The 23,844-nt window shown below is 37.2% G+C and overlaps 1 protein-coding gene and 2 long non-coding RNA genes across 4 annotated transcripts in view; 1 reads left to right on the top strand and 2 right to left on the bottom strand.

Moving 5' to 3' along the window:
- The window catches only part of KIRREL3 (kirre like nephrin family adhesion molecule 3), a 755,533-nt gene that overhangs the window by 127,571 nt on the left and 604,118 nt on the right, over nucleotides 1-23,844 (top strand). The gene's annotated exons all lie outside the window — the stretch shown is intronic.
- On the bottom strand, nucleotides 1,553-8,263 carry LOC116423004. The gene is made up of 3 exons (XR_004233493.1): nucleotides 8,185-8,263; nucleotides 7,421-7,491; nucleotides 1,553-1,756 (listed from the first exon to the last, which is right to left on the bottom strand). It is a non-coding gene; the product is annotated as an uncharacterized LOC116423004 (long non-coding RNA).
- LOC116423005 lies at nucleotides 11,708-12,039 on the bottom strand. The gene is made up of 2 exons (XR_004233494.1): nucleotides 11,975-12,039; nucleotides 11,708-11,788 (listed from the first exon to the last, which is right to left on the bottom strand). It is a non-coding gene; the product is annotated as an uncharacterized LOC116423005 (long non-coding RNA).

Consider the following 23,844-nt stretch of genomic DNA (forward strand, 5'->3'; position numbering starts at 1 on the left):
AAATGTAGCAAACAGGGCTTCCAGCATAATTTTTTTTGTAAAATAATTCTTCAAATCAAAAGCATATTCGCAGAAGAGTGAGTACTCCTACCATAGCTATCATTTTAGGAATAATCAGACCAGGAAAAAGAAAAAAAACAAAAGTGGAAGTTTACTATATTGCCTAGAGAATAAGGATACTAGATTTTTCCTCTTTTCAGGAGGTCATGAGATGCTGGACAACTTTTGCTCTCACTTGGTGAATAAAGAAAGAGTTGGAGTTGGGGTAGTGGTGGAAATCCTGGTACCTTGAGAGGAATAATCAGTTCCAAATATAAGCTAGATGCAGCCAACCCAAGAAGATGGAACCAAACCAGAAGATGTCATCTCCCTTATTAGCAATAAAAATGATAAGCTCAAAAGATCCCCAAAATTAGATGCCCAGTGCCCTCTGATGATCACTCTGTCTTTTAATTCCCTCATAACTCACTTAGATGCACAGTGAATATTGAGTCATTGTCAATGGACTAAAGGAAAGGGAAGGGCATTATAACAGATATTTCAGATTACCTTGTCTTCCCCTACTTTTGCCTGGGATTGATTATTGGGTTCTTTTCTTGGTAGGCAAGGAGTCTGGGAAAAGCTTTTAGTCCTGAGTGGAAGTCACAAATCACATTTCCCTAGTCAGTCCTCTCTTGAGAACAGCTACTAGTTCCAGTGGCTAAAAACTCTCCTTTCTTCCCTAGGATATTAACACTACTGCTAGCTTAGTCAAAACTCTAATAAAAAGATCTTCAAGATTTCTTCCATTGACAAATCATACCATTTATACACTAGCCATCCTCATCATCTTTATTCCCCTTGCTAGGCAACTTGATAGTCTATGAGCCACAGCTTTTCTAACTGCCCTTTGTGTAAGCTCCTTTGAGGGCAAGAATTGATTTGCTTTCCTATATTTATATCACTAGCAGCTTAACAGTGTCTGGCACATAGTAAGCACTTAATAAATGCTTTGTTTCTCAGGATCCTGGAATATTAAGATCCTGTAAGACATTAACACTGAGCTTGTAATTCATCTCTTATAGGTAAAGGTAGAAAAAAAGAGAGACTAGATTTAGATAAAATTTTAAGTGATGATAGAGTTGTTTATAGAGCTCCCGGATGACAAGAGACAAAATCCAGAATCTCTGTGAGGTACTCTGTGAGTACTATAATCAGTAAGTCCATTCTAAGAATCCCACAAGACTTATCAAAGTATTTAAAGTAAAAGATTAAGACCCAAGTTTTCTGTCCTAAAAGCAATTAAATATAAATCAGGCTGATTATAAATGCATGTCCTTTACCTGCTACTAAGCTACCTTATGAAACAACTAAGCCAACTTTGACCAGCATTTCTACTCTGTATTTACTGCTTATGGATTGTTGGTCATTGTCGCCTTCCTGAATGAAGTGCTGTGAATGGTACTTTCAGTTCATTTGGTTGAGAAGATGCGGAATCCAATACTTTGGCACCACTGAAATGTGTCAGCTAGACCACAGAGATCCCAAGGGGCCTCCAGTACTGTTGACTACTAATCATTTTATTCCTATCCATGAGCCATCCTTATACTTTCTTCTGACTCTTTAGCAATATTAGCTTCCCAAGAGATCAGAAGGGTGTTTGCTGAAGGTGCAGAATTTTCAGGCCAGTGCCTGTCTGGTTCCTCTGTAAGAACTCCTGGGAGAAAGAAGGCATCTCTTTGTCATCAGTGTGAAGATTACATCTTGTCAACTCTCCCTGGAAAGAAAAGAAAAAATGATGAGAATTTTAGCACCAAGAGAATATTCAGCTGGAGGCATGTCCTTTAGGTTGGCCAGCTCTCCCATTCCAAAGCTTAACTGTTTGTTCCACATTTCCATATCTTTCATTGATTGTTCTTCCAGCTTCCTCCAGGCTCTTTCTCTCTCTCCCCTTCCCAAGTTTCTCTCTTTTTTGTCATGGCTTTCCAGAATAATCAGTTGCTTGCAACTGTTTTGAAAGTGTTCTTAAATAAGTGGAATATATTCCCTCAAAAAGAGTTACTCTGAAAGGGCTCAATAGCCCTGAAGATATACAATCAATACTTTGCCTGGACCATTGATACCCTTGCCCATCACTTAAATATCATTACAGGAAAGATTTCAACAAGATCACGGCACATTATGCTTTAAAGTTTTACTTTAAAGGATGCCTGGGCTTTGCTGAAAGGCATTAGTAATAGAATTCTTTATCTCTAAGCTTAATTTATTCTGAGGAGAATAGGGCCATTATCTTAAATCTATTTTTTTCTTCCAACAGAGAAAACAGGCCTCAGAAGTCCAGCACTTATAAAGAAATCATTGTTTAATTACTTTTTTGATTAACCCTTTATAGAAAGGAATGGGAGAATATTGGAAAGGGACTATGTATTCCCGTCACGTCCCTGTCAATATTCTCTGTGGTGCTTCTGCTATTGGCATTCCTAGTTCTATTTCTCTTCACAGTCTCCATTCAGGAAAATCTCTGTAGTCAAAAAAAAGCTTTGGGCAATTTTAGACCCCAGCTGTGGTGACTATTTACACATGGTCATCCAGACCAAGAAGGATTTTTGCCTGAAGGCTAAACACTCTCAACAACTAACTGACTAGCTATTTCTTTAGTGCTCTATTATTGCCTCCAAGTAAGGGACTACACAAATACATATGTGCATATAGACACAAAGTCCCATATTAGGTTCAGATGCCTCTCACTAACATTTTCTACAATCCAAGCTCATTGAAAGCAGGGATTATTTTCATTTTTGTCTTTAGCACAATGCTTTGTACTTAGTAGGAGCTTAATGAATGTATATTGGATTGGACTGGATAGCCACATAATCTGAAATAGGTACAAAATAAACAACAATTGAATGCAAAATCAATAGTAAAAAATCAGAAGAGAAACCAATCTATCATTAGGTTGCTTTGTCAACATAACATCATCTTCCAAACACTTAGCCAGATTTGTTCACTGAACTACCTGATAATCAATCAACAGAGATTTTGTCATTCTATAGCCAAAGTTATGTCCCTGTATTTGAAAAGTACAATTCCAACTAGGAAAGGGCCATTGCAAAGGATATTGGGACATTAAGAATCTCTAAAGAGAGTCAACATATAGGTCTCTGAGGAATTTTACTTGTTAATTTTGCTCCATTTTTCAAATACTAGTCATGAATTCAACTTCCTTTTGAAATATTCCTTTCACACTGAATTTTAGAGGCAGCTAAATAACATAGTGGATAGAGTACCAGTCCTAAAAATGGGAGAATTTGAGTTCCAATCCAGCCTCATACACCTACTAGATAAGTAACCTTAGGCAAGTCACTTAAACCTGATTGAGTCCAAATAATAATAATAATTTGACTAGATTTGGAAGCATTTTTGAATTGAAAGATATATCTAAGAACTCAAAAGAAGCTGATTCATAGAATTTAATAACATGTTTTGTAGTATATTACTATTATGATGAGCAGGCTAATTTCAGAAAAGCCTGGGAAGACTTACATGAACTGATGTTGGATGAAGTGAGTAGAATCAAGAGAACATTGTAACAACAAGTTTATGCAGGGGTCCTCAAACTACGGTCTGTGGGTCTGATGCAGCAGCTGAGGACGTTTATTCCCCTCACCCAGGGCTATGAAGTTTCTTTATTTAAAGGCCCACAAAATAAAGTTTTTGTTTTTACTATAGTCTGGCCCTCCAACAGTCTGAGGGACACTGAACTGGCCCCCTATTTAAAAAGTTTGAGGACCCCTGACTGTTTATGTGATGATCATCTTTGATAGATATAGCTCTTCTAAACAATGCAGTGACTCAAGACAATTCCAATAGACTTGTAATGGAAAGTGTCATCTGAATCCAGAGAAGAAACTATGGAGACTAAATGAGGATTGAAACATAGTATTTTCACCTTTCTTTTGTTTGTTTTATTTTTCTTTCTTGTGTGTTTTTCCCTTTTGGTCTGATTTTTCTTGCATAACATGACAAATATAGATATATATTTAAAGTATATATATATATATATATATATATATATATATATATAAAACCTACATCAGATTTTTTGCTGTCTTGGGGAGGAGAAGTAAGAGAGAAAAATTTGGAACACAAAATCTTACAAAAATGAATGTTTAAAACTATTTTTACATGTATTTAGAAAAATATTATTGAGAAAAAAACAAGAAAATAAAAATTTAAAAACTATTAATGTCCTATATTTAGTATTGACTAATAGCTATATAAAATCATTAGCACAGTTCCTAGCACATAGGAGGTGCTTAATAAATTCTTGTTCCCTTTCCTTTGCCCCTTATCTCATTTGATCTTAAAACAATCCCATGTAATAGATGTGCTTTCCATTTTTCAGAATACAGAGAACTTAAGTGGTCTACCATGGTCATACATCTACTACGTATCTTTGGCAAGATTTGAATTCAGAGTGCTAGACTTGAAGTATGAAAGATTTCTCTACTAACCTGATGTTGACTCCCTATTTTTAATACTTTCCAAAACTGTAGCTCCCAGAACCCCAGAAATGGGGACAAAAGGAACTGGACAGGCCCATTGTTGGAGATGGGCATCTATGGCGGATTACAAGGTAAAATTTTTCTTCCAAAGTCTGCTGAGCTTTGGGTGATAACCCTGCTTTTACTCCTTAATTTCAACTGGTGAAAAGCAGGTATAATTTCCATTGGAGAATAGGCAGCATCTCAGGATTCAGAATCTTATCTCTTTTTGGCCTTGTCAATTAGTCAGGGTGTTCCTTTATTCTCTGCTCCCATTACTGGAGATTTATGTTTAATGGATACTGGGTCAGATTTTATAAATGCAAATGACTTTGATGGCCTCCATCCCGTCTTCTTAGACAGCTCTGTGTCCATCAGGAGTGGCAATCTATAAAGAATTCATGTAGGCAGCACCCGCTTTTGATCAGTGCCTCCAGATGACCATTACACAGGAGCTGAAAAGTCAATACCCCTTCCCAAATTAGAAATGTGCATGGAAGAAATCTCCATTTTACAAGACTGGAGCAAATTCTTCTGGAAATGCTCCCCCCCTTTGGGTCAGCTACTTTATAATTGACTTTAATTGGCCTTGCAACATGTGGTAGCCTTTGTTACCTGCAGCCACATGGAGCTCAGGAAGAAGAGAGATCCTTTCCCTCCTTTTGAAAGCATCAAAGCCATTTCATCTTAGCCTTTTTCTTATAGCTGGGTATTCTACTAATTGGCACATAGGAAAAAAGAAAGGACAAAGAAAGCAAGGTGGTTTTTAGATTTTTTTTTTTTTGAGATGAGTGGTGATCAGCAAGATCTCTATCATGTATATCAACATTGATATCATCTGCAACATATCTCAGATGACATGGTATCAGTCACAAAGAGATTAATTCCTGACGTATATAGCACTCTCAAGTTAGCAAAGTGCTTCACATAGATCATTTGAACCTAACAACAATTCTGGGAGGTAGGTGCTAGAGATTTTATTATCTCCACTTTAGAAGTGAGCACACTGAGGCTTGAGGAGAGTAAGTGATTTTATTTGTCCATGGTCACACAGCTAATATGTGTTAGAGGTAAAATTTTAAACCCTGAATTTCTTAATTCCTTGGGCCGGAATCATGGAGTAGACTGGAGGTTTAGAGGAAATAGAGACTGTGGTCTAGACTTCCTGAGATATTCTGTATTTCTGAGATATATATTTATCCTTTCCACATCCCAGGATTTAGGGGCATGACATTCCTCACAACCTGGAAAATTCACATAAAATTTTTAGCCCTCTCTTCATATCAGAGAAGGAACCTGAGTTTTTAAATTTTCTCTTCTGGGGTGTTTATTGTAAACTTGGGTTAAATATTTGCTCCGTGTTGCCTTTTGGCCTTTGCATGTCATCAGCAACTTCTGCAAAATTCCCATTTAATTTCTTATGTTGGGCTATAATATATCAAAACTACAAAGAGGAAAGTTGCATGTGGAAGGGATACACTTTTATTGGGATTCACCTCCCACCCTTTAAGCCTCCATTGTTTGTTCTTATTTGTTTCATCATTTGTGATGGACACAATGAGTCCATCAATGAAAGTCTTCCAGCTCAGGAAATGGATCAATTTATGTATCTCTAAGCCCCCATGTCCATCTGAGGTAAAGGCAGACCTGTTTCCTCCCGTCACAGCTCCCTATCTGAGGTAGTCCATTGCAGTGTGTATAGTCAAACTCACTAGGTTTAATGTTTCTGTTAGAGTAGCCCACAAGTGTCATCTTATCGGAAAATCAATTTTATATCAGAGGGTCATTAAATTCTTTTTCATGAGAATAAAATGGGCTTTTGCTCCTGCATGTTGTACTGCTGCTCATCTGAAACTGGAGATGAAACCAGAGTGGAAGAGATTTAACCAAATTATCCATCTTCAGAAAATAAGTTCCACTGCAAATGTATTTTTGATGTGGTATTGTGCAACACAGAGAGAGAAAGAGGAGAAATAAAAATACCCTAATGACCCTGTTATCAGGAAACAGGAGGAAGCTGTGAATTTAACCCCCTGTGGAATCAGGGATTCACTGTTATCTCCATAGGCAGGATGCAGAGAAGGGCTGGGCTGGGGCTTGCTGCCTGATAGAAGAACCTAGCTAATGACATGCTGTGAATTCATTTCTCCCACCCCTAAATAAGTGGACACTAGGGAATTTTTTCTTTTCCTATGAAGCAATTGAGAGGTAGTATAATATAGTGTAAGGATCACTGGAAGACCTAGATTCAAATCCTATCTCAATCATTTATCAGCTATATAACCATGAGCAAGTCACTTATGTTTCAGGCTCAGTTTCTTCTATTGTAAAATGGGAACAATAATATACTCTATCTATGGGGAAAATCAAAAGAAATGGTATATGTAAAATGCTTTGGATGCAATGCAAATGTGAACTATTAATATTTTGTTATGCTTTTCCTTCAATGGTAAAAAAAAAATTAATAGTGTCTGCCCATTATAAACCTAATCTCTTTGTCCAAGGATTACATTCCACTTTGGAAATTAACATAACAAGGTAAATTGGATTTAAGAGAGGTGGAACCATGCAAATTGGTCAACTTTGCTCCCCCCTCCAGAGTCATCAAAGTCTAGTGCAAGACAAAAGTCAAGATGACTGTCAATGACCCAAGATAACTTTTGCTTTTTCCATGAATCTGCAATGATTCAGATTCATAAAGTATAAAATTCTATAAAATTCCATAATTCATAAATGCAAGGAGTTTTGTAATGTATCTACATGGAAATCTTAAAATAAGAAGAAGGAGGAGGAGGAGGAGGAGGAGAAGGAAGAGGAAGAGGAAGAAGAAGAGGAAGGGAAGGAGGGAGGGAAGGAAGGAAGGAAATCTAAGGTAGGAAGAGTTCATGGCTACTAACCTGAAAGTTTCTAAAGTCTTAACAACATCAGTAGTCTTGAACATCCCCATCTTTGTTCTCTTCTTAGAGCTCTATGTCTCAGTGCACAGGCAGAAAGGAACAAGGCAGAAATGACATACAATGAAAATCAGTGGTAAATTTTTTCTTACTAAAGCTCCCACTGGATGCAGAGAGTATGATTAATCAGAGCACAGGAAATGGGTTCCCTTGAGGAGGACTATGAAGGGAGAGGAAAGCCATCTATCTATGAATAAGACATAAGCACACAACAATAAACTCCAAAAACTAATTATAGCTGCATGGGGTAAGTGCAAGGGGATACTCGAGTGAATGGAATCACCATCTTGCCCAAGCATCCTTTTAATTGGGGGGCTTGAACAGAGTTGCGGCGATCAGTTCACTTGACTTCTCCTGCCAACAGAATGAGTCAGTGGGCAGGATCCAATGCAATCTGTGGCATTTTTCCAGGGCATCTGCTCCCTTTTTTCCCATCTCCCCAATGCATTGCAGACTATTTCTCAGCCTTGTGGTGCTTTTCCCCTTCAGAACTCTCATCTGAGATGAGTGTTAATAATGTGACCATCAGTGATACTTTGAAACATCTTGATAGGCATCAATGGAAAGCTTCAGGGATTATGTGAGGGTCCTACACCTTGACCTTAAGGAGGCCTTTTCGTTTAGGTTAGGTTCAAAGAGACCTGCTTAATTCTTCATTGTTCTGAAGACCCTGCTTCTTTGTGATATAATCTCTAACCCCAACTCACCCCAACACTGCCCTTCACTTTGACCATGAGAGAACATCATTTGGTAGTGTGGAGTTAGTCCCTTGGATACCCTGTCTCCAAGCAATTGATCTGGGAACCTCCAGCATCCTTGGGAATGACTATTGTTCCCTTGCCAACACCATAATCAGTACATTTAAAGGGACCAGCCACAGTTTGGTTTTTGTCATAAGCCATGAGTTCTTTAGAAAGAAGAAAAAAATTTGCAAGATAAGTAAAGAAAAATGTAATCCCTGAGCGGAATGAAGGATGCTTTGAAATGAATGGGGGATTATCCTTTTGTTGTCTGTTACAAATGCACTTTATTTCTGCATTATCTGGCTATGAGAATGTACTGTTCACTCCACTGACAAATCCACTGAAGCTTCTTCTCTTTACAATGTATTGAGCTTATGCTATAAATGGTGTACAGTCCCTGAGGTCTGTGGCAGCTTGCCCAAGTGGCTGCAGTTAGGGATATTCTATCATCTCACACTTCCCTCCACCCTCCCATCCCCAACTCTGCCCCAGTATGCTTCCAATTAATCTTAGACTAGCTCTAGAAGAGATTTTCAGGGAAGTGCCTTTATACCCCATTCTTTCCCCCCAATCATGAGTACTAGAAGTCTATGTAACATTTGTATATGCTCTTTCATCCTTAGGCCTTTGGGATGTAGGAAATATTAAGCCTCTTCTGAGATTATTGGCAATATTTCTTAATTTGTGGTCTGGGACTCTTGGAGAGTCTTATTATTGGTACAAGAAGGAAGGCTTTGAGGAAGTCTCAGGGGTCACCAGATATGCATCTGTAAAATGGATTTAATAACAGCACAACATATATGAATTACTGCCTTTGATTTTGTCAATGAAGAATTCCTAATATGCGCAATCTCTCCTTCAAAGCAGATGACAGTCCATCCATAACTTAGTGGGGCAAGGGAATAAGCATTTATTAAATGCCTCCTGTGTGCCAGACACTGTGCTAAGTGCTTTAAAAATATTGTCTCATTTGATCCATTAGTAATAATAGTTATAATTATGACATTTACTTAACACTTACTTTAAAGTTTTCAAATTACTATATGTGTGTGTATATATATTAACTTATTTGATCTTCACAATGATTCTGTGAGGTAGCTGCTGTTATTAAACCCATTTTGCAGATAAAGATTAGATTTAAAGAAGATAAGTAACACCCATGGTCACACACCTAGAAGATGTCTTGGTGAGAATCAGTCTTGGGTTTTCCTAACTCCCAGTTGAAAATTGTTCACTGAATTATCTAAAGGAATTATAAGGAGTTGCCTGAAGGACTTATAGGTTAAATGACTTTCCCAAGGCTACTCAGCTAATAAATAGCAGAGAAAGAATTTGAACAGCAGCTCTTCTTGACTCCAAGCCCAAAATTCTCTCCATGATCATGTTTCCATTTATAAAGCACGTGTATGGATGATAAAAAATGGATAACATGTTGTATAGATTAAGTGTCTCCTGAGAACCTTCAAACTTACTATTTATTTCCTCTGTCCCATAAACTTGTTGAGACCAGGACTATGTATATGTAAGTGAATGAGTTGATTCTTAGGTATATTTAGAGCCATGTATAAATTCCTTCATCTTTGAAGAAGGCAAATCAGTCTGAAGTTTAAAAGGCTTCTCCCTCAAAGTTATATCGTCAAAACATGTGGATTTATTTCACAATAATGCTTTTTATCTTTTCTCCCTTTCTTGAACCCTTCTCCACAACCCACACACAAATTGAACATATTTACCGCTTCCATTTGAATCAGAACTTTGTTACAAGAACCAGCATCCAAAAACAGGTCTTTGATACTTTGTGTATACAATGCTGTGCTAGGCATTTTATGGAGAGAACTGCATAAATGTGAATGAATCCTGCTCTCTACTAATTATTATCATCTTTTTGGTCAACACAGATCTAGGAAAATACGTCCAGGAGATACTAATAGCAATAACATGATAACAAGCTTTTATTTGGTGCCTACTATTTGCAAGCTTCTCTGTAAAAACGAGAAAAAAGAGAGAGGCACAGAGACAGAGACACACAGAGAGAAATGAATTAATAAATAAATGCCTTCTAGGAGTTTACATTCTCTTGCCTGATTAATACATTAAATAAAAATATGGTATATAGGTCAACGATGCTTGAAAATTCCAAAAAATCTGTGATTCCATGAGTTTGGATATTCCCTGCACCAAAGTAGATTACAATCCTTTTCCAAGCTTTATGAGATGTTCTGACCAAAAGTAAAAATCCACTGTCTAATGGCCAACAATCTCCAAACAGCTAGATCTGTCCTGAATGGCTAAACCTGTAATCCACATCCAACCTGAAGATTTTCCAATTGGATAGGAACTTTTAGAATATGCTCTCTACTGACTGAGCCTTCAGGGACCTATATCATTTCCAAACCAAATGATGCATTCACTTAGGATTTTAGTAAAGTCCAACGATGAGTGATATTTTAATGGTGGGAAGAAAGAATAAGTGGTTATTTGGAAGGAAGAATTTTTAGGGAAATTGGGGGAAAGAATATGCAGCCATTATCATGTCAGAAACAGACAAATCAATCCTTCAAAATAAGGAAACTGAGCAATCTTTTAATGAAACCATCAACACTACAGCCCCTAGGCTTCATTTTACTAGAATCTGAAACCTCCACACTTCAGGCTACTGTTTCAATGGTACCTCCTAGGTTATATGCTCAGCAACAATTTAAGTAAAGTGTCCCAGATAAATGCTAATAACCCCCATGAGAAAACAGGGGCATCCCCATGCATACTAAATGCACTCATTAGCATCCAGGCTATTATGAAGAATAGCAAAATGACCTTGCAATCATTAGAAGCTTAAAATGCTATGACTTAAGTTTAGAGGGACACATATTACAATGTAAAACCTAATTAGTGTTACCTTTGCTAATTGCAGCCTAGCGCTGAGCTGTATAAAATAAATGCATGATGGACATGCCGGGGCATCAGATATAACCCCATCACGATTTTTAGAGGGAGGGAAATTATAGGAGAAGAACCATTTGCTGGATGTCTGAAAAGGTATTTATCTGAGTTAGTTTGTGGGTGGTTTGAGGGAAGTTGTGGGAGGGGGAGCAGTATTGTGTTTGTTTGTAAGAAAGTGAAATGTTATTGCTGTTCTCTCCTGAGAACTGTGTTCCCTTATTCTTCTTCCCCTAATGGCAAGCATGGATATCAGACAATAAGGGAAGTGACTGAGTGCCAAATTCCAACACCAGCATGAAAACAGCTGTGCAGGGATATGTTGAAATCATATCCCACCGGCAATTAGTGTAATCAGCATTGCCCCAGCTTAATTCTGCAGGAGGGATGGGACCCAGAGCTACTGATTTGGGAACAAAATTGTTCATTTGACAAACGTTACCTATGATCCATCTCCTGAAGGAAAACATGCACACACTCAAGCCCAACTCGATAATGTGGAAATAGATGAAGGCTTCTAGCCAACTTGGGATTTCTTTTTCATCTGCCATTCCTTTGCAATTCCCATTTTGTGGAATGGTCCCAGATCCAGGTTTTGGTATCCAAATGATGTTAAAAGCCTCTTTCAAAGCTGGCAAAGGAAATGGAGAAGAGCAAATGGAGTAGACCCTTCCAAAATGTCTTTTGCTTCCAGCTGTGCTCAGTGTCAATAAAATCTATGAAGGTGAAATCATTTCTGTGAAGTTGTCATTTTTTTTTTCCTTTTTCCTTTTAGGATAAATCGAAGTTGATTTTTTTTAAGGAAAGAGTAGCTCACCTGTGTCTCCTGCCTTCACCTTCCCTCCATATGGCAAACTGGGGTCGAAAAGTATGGGAAGGCAGTAAAACTCTCTGTATAGTCCAGTGTCTTAGCTGCAAAATTTACAATGAAGAAAAGAGGTCAGAATAGGGCTTTCTAATCATCTTCTAAGGTATGTTATGCTCCTGAACTTACCTTTCCTTCAGGGATGGGGCATTCAGAAAATATTATCCTCTTTCCCTGAACCAGAAGGTTTTCTGAGAGTTGTATATCTTTTTTCTGTCTTCCTCCCAATAGTCACAAAAGTAATGATTGTATTGCCATTACTTCTCTTACTCTTGGTGATAATAATAACCACTTCTGTTAATATAGCAATTAATAATTACAAAGTGCCTTATATCCATTCTTATTTGAGAAGGGAGAATGGACTCATTCTTCTTTAAGGCTATTATGCTCTAAGATTGCCTTTTGAAAGCAAAATATCTCTAATTGGGTCCCTGGAGCCTCTGCATTTGGGTTTACTATTGGGTCACTTAGCCTCTTTGGGACTAAGCTCCTTTCTCGCTATGGGACAATGTAAGTGCAAGAAAGAGTAGACTGAGGTACAAAGCCACCCCATACAGATCTGCAGAAGCTGAGTGAAGGCAATCACAAAGGATGTGGGCTAGAACCAACTATCAAAGGCAGCACCAAACAGCCTTTTTTTTTTCTTTCTTTCCCTTCCTAACACCCTTCCTCCCTCCCCTTTACAATAACTGAAGTTGAATAATGGAACTGCTGATAATTAAAATTAAATCTTTGTTCCACCGATGTCTGAAACTCTGGGAAGTCATTATCAGAGTCAGACAGTGATATTTTGATACCCTGGAATCTTTTTGATTTGAAGAGAGAAGTTCTAAGGAATGGGAAGATAGAGAGCCATGCTATTTCCTAATCACTCTTTATAATTTGCAGTATCTTGGGACTTTTTTCAGATGTTTCCACTGTGGCTTATGTACACTTCAAACCCATGTGCTGTTAAATGCAGAAGCTAGATACTGAATTAATGAAAGTAGCTTCAAAAGCCCACCTCTTTGGCAAGCTAGAGATCTAAGGGCAATCTCAAAGAGGGTGATGGGCCTTTGAAAATTACTAAGCACAAACAATAAACCTCATTAAATAAAGTCAGCAAAGTGGGCTCAGAAATGTAATAAGGCAAATGGGGGATTTAGAGGGCCAAGAATCCCTCTGAAAAGTGGTTATTCAGGGTTAAGGAATAGCAGGGAAAGACTGAAGAAAGGGAATATTTCTTGATTCATCATATGATCCATATGGACACAATACAGAAAAACTAAAAGGATACCCAGTAATTTGGAACCAGACTTGTCATTGTAGGAATGAGGTTGGTTTCCTCATCTAGGTCAGAATAAGATGCCTCTTCAAGGCAATAAGCCAAATGAAAATATCACACTCTTCATAAGAAATTTAATAAATGAAATGTTAGAGTAGTCTATGTTAGGAATAAAGTGTATTGTTTTCTCCATGCTTCAGAGAAAGAGCTAAGATTGGACCTTTTATCACTCTGAAGAATGCTTGCAGAATTTCCAGTTACCATTCCTCAGAATCAGCTTGGATATGAATAGGATTTGAATCTGGAAAAGAGATTGGAAATCATCTAGCATCTAGGGGTTTTTAACATGTGCATGTGTGTGTATGTGTGTGTGTGAGAAAGAGAGAGAGAGAGAGAGAGAGAGAGAGAGAGAGAGAGAGAGAGAGAGAGAGAGAGAGAGAGAGAGAGAGAGAGAGAGAGAGAGAGAGAGAGAGAGAGAGAGAGAGGGAGAGAGACAGAGAGACAGAGAGAGAAAGAGAGAAAGAGAGAGGGAGAAAGACAGAGACACAGAGACAGAGAAAGAGAGACTCCATTCTTCCTCCTTGGCAGTCTGCTGAAGCCTATGGACCTAGAATAATGCTACTAAATACACAAAACAATATACCTAGGATCACAAAAAACCCACAAATTATGTTGAAAAAAAGTTAGAAAATATCATTTTGAAAAATCAAGTTCATGAACCCCAGATTTAAAAGCTTCTGATCTAATGCAAGGATTTTATTTTACAAATAAAGAAACTGAGGTCTGCGGGAGGGAAAGAAGTAATTGATCAAAAAAATCACATGAACAGGAGCAGCACATGTATTTTTTTTTCTTTTTTTCTTTTTTTTTTTATTTAATAGCCTTTTATTTACAGGATATATGCATGGGTAACTTTACAGCATTAACAATTGCCAAACCTCTTGTTCCAATTTTTCACCTCTTACCCCCCCCCCACCCCTTCCCCTAGATGGCAGGATGACCAGTAGATGTTAAATATATTAAAATATAAATTAGATACACAATAAGTATACATGATCAAAACGTTATTTCAGCACATGTATTTTAACCTGAGTCCTCTGGATCGAAATTTGGGCACTTTCCTCTATGCTACTATGGAATTAGAACAGAGACTACAAGGATTCGCAGTGTTTGGGTTACACATTCAAGATAAGGCAAAGTCTGTGACAATAGTGTGTGGCAGTAGTTTGTTGGCAGTATTTAATAACTAATCACTGATGTTTTTTCTACTAGCTCTTTACTCCAGGAAGGAGCATGTTACCCTACGTGTCAATGGACGAAGGATAGCTTGCTTTCTGGATTATTCTCTTTTCTATCATCCTTTTTATATCTGTTCTTTTCACTCTTACACAAGTATAAAACTTTCTTTTACAGATTTAATCTAGGAAGGCAAGTTTCCTTTGTGAACTTACTGAGCACTCTCTTCCCACTGCTAAACCCATTATTTTATATCCCTGCTGGCCATCTTGTAGCAAAAATTGTATTTTTGTTTTAATTCATGACTTTATTATCAGAGATCACTCTGATTTTTCTCCCAAAGTAAAAGGATTTGGGATCTTCCACCAGATAGTTATTGGTGAACATGGCTTGGAGTTTATTTAAACTAATTTTATTATTCATGACACTGACAATTTATTCAGTGAATGCAATTATAGGCTATGATTGGCTGCCACAGCTAAAGGCTAAAAGTGCCACTTCCTTGGATATGCAAAGAACAATGGTGAAGAATATTATAAAAATAATCAGTCACTGCAATATTTTTTATGAAGTGATCCACACAAACTTTCATTTAGAAAAAAAACTAATTTAATTTCTCAAACACCCTGCAAAGGATATCTAATTATCCACTTCTAAATTGCTCCCATAATTTTCCCAAAGTTCTCTATTGTTTATGCCTTTCTGAGTTCTATTTGGCTATGTACAAATAAGTCACCTCAATATGTACATCCTGATAGAAACCACCTCAAAATGACTCTTTTCATGCTGTACACAAAAACTCTAATTTAACCTGTGAGTTGCTTATTCATTTGAACAGGACATGTTAAACAGACAGAGCTAGAGTTGTCATCCTTAGCTGGTCATCTCAGTGGGGAAGAATAAAGTGAACCCAGGATTCATGAGTAGGAATAGTGGGTTTATGATACAAAGATGTACATATAGGCTTGATGTAGAAGAAAGTTTACACATGATTAGAGATCTCCAAAAGTGATATGCATTGATCCCAAGACATATAGGAATATTCTTCTTCATTGGAGGTCTTCCAGCAAAGATATATGACTGAACTGCAAGTATCTCTTTTTCTGGAACATCATCCTTTCCTTTTCCACTAAGTGTAAAAGTCTCTCATGGTTCCGTTCTAAATTCTCTTCTCTTTCCTTTGTATTCTATATCCCTTTGTAATCTTATCATCTCCCATGGATTCAACTTTCATCTCTAAGATGGAGTTCCCAAATCTACATATCAGGTCCTATCCTTTCTTCTACACTCTAGTCTTCCATTACCAATTGCCTGGTGGCATCTCAAATACAACATTTTTGGTTACTCATTTCACATGGAAGGCAGCTGGTAGTGTAATGAATAGCGTGCCAGACCTAGAGTCAAGAAAATTTATCTTCCCGGAATTCAAATCTGATCTGAGACACTTATTAGGTATACATCACTGGCCAAGTCATTTCATTCTTTTCCCCTCAATTTCCTCATTTGTAAAATGAGCAGGAAAAGGGAATGACAAAGCACTTCAGCATCTTTGCCAAGAACATTCCTAAAATTGGGTTACAAAGAGTTGGATATGACTACAGATGACTGAATAACGTGTTACATATATGTCAATACATATACCACATTATGAATATTTTACATATATGTGTATATATGGAAATGTGTATAAAAAGGTATGTGTTTGTATGTGGGTATGAAATATAGATTTATATGTATATATACATATATAATAACATAGTATGTCTCTTCATCTTTATCTTCCTTTCTAAACCCAGTCAACCTCCAAACATCCCTATTTCTGGTAAGAACAACAGCCTGGTTTGCAACTTCAGAATCATCCTGAACTCTGTCTTCTCTTTAATCCTCATATCCAATCAGGAGATCCTGTCTCCACAATGTATCTTACATTCACCAAATTTTCTCAGGTCACACAGTACCTCCTAATTCAGACATTCATCATCTCATATGTAGAATATTAAAGCTTGGTTTCTCTGTCTCTAGTTTCTCCCCTGTGTAATCCATCTTTTGAAAGTATGTCAAGTTGGGGTTTTGAAATCATAGATTTGAGCTCGTCATTCCTCTGCTAAAATCTTGGTAGCTCCCTATCACTTCTAGGCTGAAATAAGAAAATCTTGCTGTAGAATTTAAAGCATTTTCAGAAATAAGTGCTACCTAACTCTCAGTAAGTCAAGTAACTAGTATTTATTAAGTACCTACTATATCCTAGGCACTGTGCTAAATGCTTAAGAACCAAAAAAGAAAAGAAAAAAGAAAAAAAAAAGAAAAAATAGTATCTTGCCATCATGGAGGTTACATTCTAATGGGGGAGACAACATACAGAAATCAGAACATAACAGATAAATATAGAAGGGATGATACAATTCATATTGTTTAATATTAATTCTTTTGTACACTCTCTTGTCCTTTCCAACTGAACTTTTAATCATTCCCCATACTATAGGAATGAATTGGTAAATATTTAGCAATCAGTTTTTTGAAGAAAAAAAGTACAAATGAGGTACTTTTAAGTTTAATATATATTATTAATATTTTCTTCACCACTTTCTTATATTAGGACCATCAACAAAACCTAATTTTTTAGCCCTAATTTCTAGTGTTTTTCCCCAAGGTATAAACATTCAAACTAAAAATTTTACAATTCAGCAGGAAGAACTATCTCCAGCACCCTCTTGCCCATCCATGACATTTCAGCTCCCAATTCCAAACCTTTGCACAGATGATCCCCAACACCTGGGATTCACTCTTTCTTTACTTCTACATTATATAATCTCTGTCTTTCTTCAAAACACAGATCAACTACCACTTCATACATAAAAGAACTATCCTGATTTCCCTGTTTTTAGCGCCCACTCTTTCTTGAAATAAATTGCTGAGGCAAATGGGGTTCAGTGACTTGCCTAGGGTTAGTGTTAAGTGTCTGAGATCAAATTTAAACTGAGGTTCTCCTGACTTCAAGGCTGGCTCTCTATCCACTGCACCACCTAGTTGTCCCTTGAAAAAGCTTTAAATCAATCAACCAACCAGCCTAAGTATATTAGGAGAGGCAAAAACTTCACAAGAGTTCACAGTGTAATGGGCAAGACAACATGCAAACAATTATGTCAAACAAAATATAGACAGGATTAACTGGAAATGATCAACAGAGGGAAGGCACTAGAATTAATTTAGAGAAGATCTTGCAGAAGAGGAGATATGAGTTGAAATGGGAAGGAAACCAGGAGATAGAAATGAGGAGGGAGAAAATTCTAGGCATGGGAAAAGCCAGTGAAAATGCCCAGAATAGGGAAATGAATACTCTTGTTTGAGGAATACAGGAAGCCAACAGTCACTAGATCACAGATTAATAATAATAATAATAAAATGGTGCTTTATAGTTATTTATTTCTGTGCATGTATCTTCCAACCAGAATGGAAGTTTCTTGAGAGAAGGAACTATTTTGTTTTTATGCTTTTATTTTCAGTTTCTTACACATAGTAATTATTTAATGATTGCTTGTTGAATTGAATTGAATAATGTAAAAAAGATTCTTTTTTTCAGGAATGAATTAAACTAAATTTTGCCTTTTAAAGTCTCTTACCACACTGAGATTTTATAATTTTATGATTTTATTAAGGTTTGATAGATTTTTAATTGTTGTTTTGTCCTTCATTCTCCAAGAGAACCATGACAACAGAGAGGTGATTCCATGACATGCAAATGAAGAAGGGATGTGCAAAGTCACCAGTCTCATTTTCTCTCCCAGAGCCATCTGGGTTCAGTGGCAAGATATAGATCAGAACAAGTGGAGACAGTCTCTTTCCCTCATTTTATAAGTGAGGATCATAGAATCAGATTAAAAGCTTGATGGGACCCTAGAGTTCACCTTGTCCAGTCTCGTCTTATTTATTTTATTTTATTTTCCCTCCTTCCACTCCAACAAAATATTGAGAAAGCAAGAAAAATAAACTTCCCATTACAAACATATATAGTCAATAAATGCCTACATATCAAAATATACAAATGTCCAAATCTTTCTCTCTGTGTATGTGTCTCTGTCTCTCTCTGTTTCTCTCTGTCTCTCCCTCTCTGCCTTTGTTTCTCTGGCTAGCTCTCTTTGCCTCTCTCTCTCTCTCTCTCTCTCTCTCTCTCTCTCTCTCTCTCTGTGTGTGTGTGTGTGTGTGTGTGTGTGTGTGTGTATGCGCTCTTGTGTTTCTAGATACAAAGAAATGCCCATATCAGTCTGCCCTCTGTGTCCATCAGCTCTTTAGCAGGAGATGAGTAGCTTGTTTTCATCATAATCCCTCTGAAACTGTGGTGGGTTCCATTATGTTGCTCAGAGTTCATAAGTTTTTCCAAGTTTTTTGTATTTAAAATATAGTTGTCATTGTATAAATTATTTTCCTGGTTCTATTCACTTCACTCTGCATCATTATATACAAGTCCCCTCAGTTTCTCTGAAATTACTCAGTTCTTATTCTTTTAATTACAGTAATATTCCATTATATTCATATACCATAATTTGCTTAGCTATTCCCCAATTGATGGATACTTCTTCATTTCTCTCAATTCTTTACCATTGCAAGAAGAGTTACTATAACTATTTTTGTACATATAGATCTTTTCCTTTTTCTTTGATTTGTTTTCATTTTTTAAGTTCAGAATAAAATAAATAAAAATTTTACGAAAAAACTAAGTGGTATCACTGGGTTAAAGGGTAAGAATAATTTAATAGCTTTTAAGACATAATTCCAAGTTGCTTTCCCAAATAACTGTTTACAGTTTCACCCACTGTTCATTATTATACCTGTTTTCCCATAGCCCCTCCACCATTTGTCATTTTCCTTTTCAGTCAACTTAACCAACCTGTATATAAGGGAGTACTATAGAGCTATTTTCATTTATCCAATTATTAGTGATTTAGAGGATTTTTTATATGACTATTGATAGCTCATATTTCTTCTTCTGAAAACCATCTATTAATATCTTTTGAGAATTTATTAATTGGAAAATTCATCCTTTCATTTTAGAGATGAGTAAGCTAAAACCTCAAGAAGCTAAGAGACATACATACAGTTCCAGAGCTAGGTAGCAGCAAACCTGGGATTCAGCACCAGCTCACATCATATTTGGCATCCTATTTTTTTGGGAGGGGGATTGGATCTGTGATTTCATTTCTCTAGGCAATTCTCACTTAAGAAACTCCCATTATCAATACAGACCAGCACCTGCACTATAAATTATAGCCTAGTAATTTATGACACTAAAAATCAGTTGATTTGCCATAAGATCTTAGGTCATATAACGAGTATGAGATTCAAATCCAGACCTGACTCCAAGTCTGGTATTTTTTCCCCTGTACTTTAGTAATCTCTTAAATCTCCTTACTATCCATTTCTCAGATTGCTAACAGAAGTCTAGGATCACAGATCTTAGAGGTAGATGGAATCTATGAGATCATGGAGCCTGTTGGAAGGAAGATTCCCATTCCCAAAGTCCTGGTTTTAGCAGCCCACAGTAACGCAGAGGAGGATACAGGTTAAACCTTAATCTCAGGGATTCTCTTCCAAGCTCTTACATCCAACCATGAGAAAACTGAGATAGCGAGATCATGATGATCAGGAATTAACAAAGTCCCTTTAAAAATCCTGAGGGGCTTACTTGAGCTGCCTTCCTTAAAAGCCAGCAGGTGTTTCTAGGCTCCTTTTGGAACAATAACTGCTACGATCCTCTTCTCATTCTTGCAATTCTTTTCTCTGGAGATTATGGTAGTGTTAAATTTTGTAAATCATCCTTTGTAAATTAATACCTCTTAGACTTTAGCCTTCCCTCTGAGATTTTTTTATTCTTATTCTGCTCCCTGATTTCCTAGTGATCGACCTATTCTAGTTGCCTGTTCTATTTCTTAATAAAGATATCAATTTTTGATCTGAAATAGGACATTTGGCTGACTGGCCTTTAATATGACAGTATCCCATTTTACAGACAAAAGAGGTAATATGCATATCATTTAAGGGACTTGCCTAAGGCCATATTGTTAGTAATTGAAGAGGTGACTAGAATCCAAGAATTCTCCCTCCCAACACCCTACATTGTCAGTAAAGTTCAGTGAAGCCTTCTTATTTAGCCAGATTCCTATAGGCTACTCTATGTATGAACACGATTATGTGCTTTCCCATATATGGGCATTTGTGATGAATTGACAGTGAGGACTGGGAAACAAGGATCAACCTTTGGCCTCCCCAAAGACTTGATACCCAATTCTAGGCTCATCTTTGGTAGTCACATTCCTGAATAGGAGATTTTCCAAGTTCAAAGAAATGACCTTTTTTGATTTCCATGAATTTGGAAGAAGGACATCACCAAAGGCTAAATATAGAGCCATTTGGACAAATTCTCTCTTTGAAACACATTGGCTGTGACTCTAACGAGCAGTGCTGCCATACCATATCCTCGAATCCTTAAAGCATTCTCCTACTGTTCCATTGACAAGAAGACATGCTTGTCTTTTGGTCTTAAAGTGATGAATTCATGCCTGCTCTAATATTTATGGGCTACATTCAAAACTCTACTTTAGCAATTATCATGAGTTTTAGAAAGTCAGATCTCCGATGTTAGAGATGACACAACTCCTCAATTATTCAGGAGCAACTATTTTCAAATTGCCTCATATAATTTAGCTCTGGGTTCACCTTGCTCATTCACCATCCTCCTCAGTCCAGCCTTGGAATATATTCTCCCACAGCTGCCCCCTAAAGGCTATATTTTTCAATTAGATTATATACTGGTTCTAAGGGGTTCAGTGTCAAGTTTAGAGTCAGGAGGACCTGAATTCAAATCTAGTTTCCTCATTTATGAAAAGAAGGCATTACACTGGATAGATTCTGAGGTCCCTTTAGTTCTGGATCTGTGATACTATGATCATTACTCTGAAGCCAGTTAAGAAGAATTGGTGTAGACAAAAAGGGTCTTATTTCTGATCTTCTATTTTCCCCCTCAGACTTTGGATCTTCCCAGGCTAGTCAGAACTGGTAGTTACATTTTTCCCTTGTGAAAAGCTTTATAAAACTGGAATATGTTTCCCTCTACCATGAGTGAGACAAAATGCAGAATATCCATTATTATCCTTGGCTCCTGAAAGAGGCCTTTGTCCATATTTTACTCCAAAGACAGACCAAAGCATCACTCAGGCCCGGGGTCATCCCTACGGGCCTGGCAGACCCCAGTCAAGGACTAACCCAATTCTAAGTCTGTGGGACCAAACTGTCAGCTGATTACAGAGCTTGGCTCTCCAGCCCGACTGTTCAATAATGCTCTAATTAACTACCGCAAACTTCAGAGGACCCAGCTAACTATAATTGAGAGATCAACAGAGGCTGCATGGAGTTAGATGTGCATACTAATTACTGAATTATCCAACACCTGCTTTGGAGTGCAGTGTTGAAACATGACTGCATTTTCAGTCGAAAGGCCTTTAGTTTAAGAAACAAGGTGGCCTTTTATGATGGGAAGAATAGAGACTGACCTTGTCTGGTCAATCTATATCCTTTTATTGGTACTGGAGGGAGGTAATGGTGGCATTCAGGCTGGACTCAGAATAGTCAGTAGGAAAAAAAGCCAATTAAAGAATCTCCCAAGCACTTTGGACTTCAAAATAGATTCTGGGTGGGTGTGGTGATGATGGTCTTTAAAGGATTCCAGTGAATGTTTCACAGTCTATAAATTCTCTATCTAGTTCCAAAGCTACATAGCTCTTTCAAAGTACATATTTCACTGCTGTCTGATGCCATCCAGGGGCACACTTATGGTCCCCAGACTTAGGAATTACACAAAGTCTAACTGAGGCAGTTAGGTGGTACAGCAGATAAAGGACAGACCTAAATTCAGATCTACTCCATGTAATCTTGGACAAATCAATTAACTTTTCTGTATCTCAGTTTTTTCAGCTATAAAAAAATGGCAATAATGATCACACCTACTTTCAAGATTATTATGAGGAATCAAGTGAGATGATATCTGTAAAAGTGTTTAGCACAATGTCTGGCATACAGTAGGTGCTTGATAAATGCTTGTTCCTTACCTACCCCAAAGAATTGAGAAACAATGGGAAGAGAAGGTAAAAATGGAGGTGAGGAGAGATAAGAGAATAAGGAAACAGGGCATAGAAGTATTAAGGCCTACAGAAATAAGAATGAAGAAAAAAAAAAAGAAAATATGAGGAAGAGAGAAAGATTTGAAAGTAGGAGAAAAATAAACCCAGTGTTAGTCCCCCTCCTCAAATTTACTGACTGTAGTTCACTTGTCTGTTATCAGCGGATTCAGTCAGGAGTGAAATCACACATATCCTTTGAGACCCGCAATTTTTGTGATGAAACATTTGTTACCAAATAGAAAAATGAGACTTCTATTCAAACCTCTTTACACCCTGGAATTAGACAACACAATAGGATGTACTGGTGACATCCAACCTGTGGGTGGCTCACATATTGTCCTCTTCCCTGTCCTCCCATCCAAAAGAATGTTAAATCATTCAGCATGGAAGGGGTGCCCTTCAATTACCTTTTAGAAAGCAATAGGGATGATTCAGTGTTTAGATATTAGTGAGTGGTTTTCTGTTATCAAAGCTTCGTAGCTTTCAGGGCTGGAAGAGAACTTAGATTCCAATGAATCCAGATATTTTTGCTTTACAGATCAGGGTCAGTGACTTACTCAGATATATAATGATGTAATGATAGAAGTGAGACTTAAAATCATATCTCTCATCTCCCAATTCAGTACCTTTTTTGATCTACTATACATACAGCAATATGCTGAATAGTTACAAATAAAGATGGGCCATTAGGCTTGGTACATGGATAGGAAACAGAACTTGAGTTAAAATCTCTAAAATTCATTTTTCTGAAGATTATAAAATGAAAAAGTCAGACAAGATGGTCTTGAAGGCCTTTTCTAACTCCAAAGCTATGAACCTAGGACAATTATTCGGTGCCACACACACAAACCCCAAGCAGAATCTAGAGGCTCTAAAGTCCTCCCTTGTGGTTGCTTCCCCCTTTCACGCACCATCATCACCCTCAAAACATTTTTTTCTAAATGTCTTCTAGGTAATCTTTCTTGAAATTTGATTGAAATAAAGATAGAAAGGAACTTTAAGAGACTATAATCAATCAATCAAAAGGAATTTATTAAGTACCCATTCTCTGTCAGGTACTATGCTAAGTACTAGAGAGGCAAGGAGAGACCCAGTCCCTGCCCTCAAGGAATTTATATTTTACCAGTAAATATAACAAATAAATGCATAAG

Source organism: Sarcophilus harrisii, chromosome 3 (genome assembly GCF_902635505.1).
Source record: "Sarcophilus harrisii chromosome 3, mSarHar1.11, whole genome shotgun sequence".
In the NCBI taxonomy this organism is placed as follows: domain Eukaryota; kingdom Metazoa; phylum Chordata; class Mammalia; order Dasyuromorphia; family Dasyuridae; genus Sarcophilus; species Sarcophilus harrisii.